Source organism: Schistocerca piceifrons, chromosome X (assembly GCF_021461385.2).
Source record: "Schistocerca piceifrons isolate TAMUIC-IGC-003096 chromosome X, iqSchPice1.1, whole genome shotgun sequence".
In the NCBI taxonomy this organism is placed as follows: domain Eukaryota; kingdom Metazoa; phylum Arthropoda; class Insecta; order Orthoptera; family Acrididae; genus Schistocerca; species Schistocerca piceifrons.
In genome coordinates, this window is record NC_060149.1 from 897,772,299 (window position 1) to 897,776,355 (window position 4,057).

At 42.7% G+C, this 4,057-nt stretch overlaps 1 non-coding gene across 1 annotated transcript; it reads right to left on the reverse strand.

Moving 5' to 3' along the window:
* Positions 1-3,724: 3,724 nt before the first annotated feature.
* On the reverse strand, positions 3,725-3,799 carry Trnas-uga. Its single transcript has one exon. It is a non-coding gene; the product is annotated as a tRNA-Ser (tRNA).
* Between the last annotated feature and the right edge of the window lie 258 nt (positions 3,800-4,057).

Here is a 4,057-nt window from a genome sequence, read left to right on the forward strand (position 1 = left end):
CTCAGGGAAAAACTTACGTGGACAATCACATACACTCGATTTCGGAAGAAATCGAAACTGTTAAGGAGACAAATATTCAAATACAAGAGAGGCTCACGAAAATCGATTCACATACAATTGAGGCGAAACTTTCTACACACACTGAAATCCAGAATATTAGGAATAAATTAACAGAAGAAGTTCTGACACTAACTGACAAAATGGAACACACAGAAATCAATCAAGACTCAGAAAATTTGAAAGCAGATTTTAAGAAAGTAACCAAAAGTAATCGTAAATTATGAAACGAATTGATAGAAAAGATCAACGAACTCACTACAAGAATAGACCTGTTAGATACTACCAATGAGAGTAAATCAGATGACACTACACCAGTCTCAGTTCAACAGATTTCTAATAGTAAAGATAGGCAAATTACAAATGTGCAACAAACAATCGCAGACCTAGAATCACGTAATAATTTGTTGCATCTGAAAATCAATTCTTTACACAAGAAACAACTGCAAACAATCAGTTCCAACAGAACACACACTATTACGACATGCCTCAGATGCACAATACGTATAATGTCGGTAGACTTCAGAGAGAAAGAGATCTTAACCAGGCAGAAAGACACACAAATTCATATTCACAACATTACGAAAATAATTACGCACAAAGATATGATTGTTTCGACCACAAGCATTTCCTTTCAGTGAGAAAGTTTAAAACATTTAAAAACGACAGGACGCAAATACATCCACTGGACTGGATCCAACAATTCAATACGGCACTTCCACCATCATGGCCAGTTCAACATAAGCTAGAATTTATTATTAGCTTTCTTGAAGGGGAACCAGCGAGAAGAATGCGACCAATTGCTAGACAGTGTTTTTCAGTAGAAGCATTCCAGGAAGCATTTCTAGCGGCATATTGGTCAGATACCACACAGAGTAGCATTAAAGATCTGCTAATTAGTATACCAAATTTCGAGAATTCTACTTTCCCAACAATCTCACAATTTTTCGAGTATATGGTTGAACAAAACCAATACCTCAATGAGCCATACAGTCAATCCGCATTAATACAGCTGTGTATTTCAAAACTCCCCAGAGCATTGAAAGTGTTATTATTAACAGGCCAGCAAAAGGACAGCGTGTACGCATTTAGAGACATCCTGCAATTGCTAGAGGTACACGAGGCAGATTACGCGTTTGTTAATAAGAACTTTTCACGGCATAACGCAAACCAGACAAATAATAATAATTTTGAGCAAACACGATTTGGCAATAACAATCATAATAAACGCTTTCGCAGCGAAAATGAAAAATTTAATCGAGAATACACACAGGGATTCAATGTACAGCAGTATAATAACAATGTACATTACAATTCAGGACAGCAACAAAGCCATCCAAATAACACGACACATATACGACAGGAAATGCCGAACCGGTCAAACTTTCACATGACTCATCGCCAAGAAAAGGCGACAGGGGCAAACAATTACACGGGTCAGCCGCAAAATACACAAAACGAACAAAGACAGTCTTTTCAGAGAAACATGCGTGCCTCGCCGTATAACAACAGTTATGACGACAGAATGAGAGAAAACGAACACCGACCGCAAAGGACATTCTACAATGATAATTTTCATAGAAATTCAAACAGTGCACAACAACCAAGTTATCGTATGAATGTACCGGACACAAGATTTCATCCGCCACCTACCGCTAATAATCAAAACGGTAGAACAGTACAACTCATAGAAAACACACAACACTCCCCAACAGAAAATGAAATGTCAGAACATTTATGACTAGAGATAGCTTGTGATGAATCTCTAAATGACGACACTATGGATAAGGACAGAGAAAAGATAACGATAGAGAATGCCATTACATTCGACGACGTGCGAGACACATTGTTACAAGAAAAACCGATCATGCAGAAAACTATATGCCACCCAATAATCCAGATAAATTAAAGTCACTAAATATTTTAGCAATAATTTATTCAGGCTCACCAATGTGCGTAATTAACGAAGACGCATTTAACAGATGCAATAGCGATAATGATTATCCAGTATTCCCGTTACACAAAACTAAAGTTAAGGGAGCATTTCCAGGAAAAATCGTTGAAGTCAAAAGACAGACACAATTAACGTTTATTTTTGAGGGCAAACTTTCCACAGCAATTGTTGGATAGTTCCACATTTAACAACTGATATAATATTAGGAATGAATTTTCTCGTACAGTACGACGCAAAGATTGACTTTAAATCGGCATACCTAACATTACAGAAGGAAGACAGTGAAGTGGTAGTGAGATTTCAAAACACAGTATCCTCAGAAGAACAAAATATGCACAGGATCGAGATTACTGCAGATTCTAAAGATAACGATTGTTATCTCACACTATACACGAATACACATAATAACGACATGGCAGAGGAACAGGAGTATAATGTTTCCAGAATGAGATTTTCACTCTGCAGCGGAGTGTGCGCTGATATGAAACTTCCTGGCAGATTAAAACTGTGTGCCCGACCGAGACTCGAACTCGGGACCTTTGCCTTTCGCGGGCAAGTGCTCTACCAACTGAGCTACCGAAGCACGACTCACGCCCGGTACCCACAGCTTTACTTCTGCCAGTACCTCGTCTCCTACCTTCCAAACTTTACAGAAGCTCTCCTGCGAACCTTGCAGAACTAGCACTCCTGAAAGAAAGGATATTGTGGAGACATGGCTTAGCCACAGCCTGGGGGATGTTTCCAGAATGAGATTTTCACTCTGCAGCGGAGTGTGCGCTGATATGAAACTTCCTGGCAGATTAAAACTGTGTGCCCGACCGAGACTCGAACTCGGGACCTTTGCCTTTCGCGGGCAAGTGCTCTACCAACTGAGCTACCGAAGCACGACTCACGCCCGGTACCCACAGCTTTACTTCTGCCAGTACCTCGTCTCCTACCTTCCAAACTTTACAGAAGCTCTCCTGCGAACCTTGCAGAACTAGCACTCCTGAAAGAAAGGATATTGTGGAGACATGGCTTAGCCACAGCCTGGGGGATGTTTCCAGAATGAGATTTTCACTCTGCAGCGGAGTGTGCGCTGATATGAAACTTCCTGGCAGATTAAAACTGTGTGCCCGACCGAGACTCGAACTCGGGACCTTTGCCTATCGCGGGCAAGTGCTCTACCAACTGAGCTACCGAAGCACGACTCACGCCCGGTACCCACAGCTTTACTTCTGCCAGTACCTCGTCTCCTACCTTCCAAACTTTACAGAAGCTCTCCTGCGAACCTTGCAGAACTAGCACTCCTGAAAGAAAGGATATTGTGGAGACATGGCTTAGCCACAGCCTGGGGGATGTTTCCAGAATGAGATTTTCACTCTGCAGCGGAGTGTGCGCTGATATGAAACTTCCTGGCAGATTAAAACTGTGTGCCCGACCGAGTCTCGAACTCGGGACCTTTGCCTTTCGCGGGCAAGTGCTCTACCAACTGAGCTACCGAAGCACGACTCACGCCCGGTACCCACAGCTTTACTTCTGCCAGTACCTCGTCTCCTACCTTCCAAACTTTACAGAAGCTCTCCTGCGAACCTTGCAGAACTAGCACTCCTGAAAGAAAGGATATTGTGGAGACATGGCTTAGCCACAGCCTGGGGGATGTTTCCAGAATGAGATTTTCACTCTGCAGCGGAGTGTGCGCTGATATGAAACTTCCTGGCAGATTAAAACTGTGTGCCCGACCGAGACTCGAACTCGGGACCTTTGCCTTTCACGGGCAAGTGCTCTACCAACTGAGCTACCGAAGCACGACTCACGCCCGGTACCCACAGCTTTACTTCTGCCAGTACTTCGTCTCCTACCTTCCAAACTTTACAGAAGCTCTCCTGCGAACCTTGCAGAACTAGCACTCCTGAAAGAAAGGATATTGTGGAGACATGGCTTAGCCACAGCCTGGGGGATGTTTCCAGAATGAGATGTATTAGAGACAGTTACACGCAAGGCTGGAGACAGTATAGCAGAAGTCGACACAGAACCCACAGAATTAGAAAATATTCTTGTGCAACA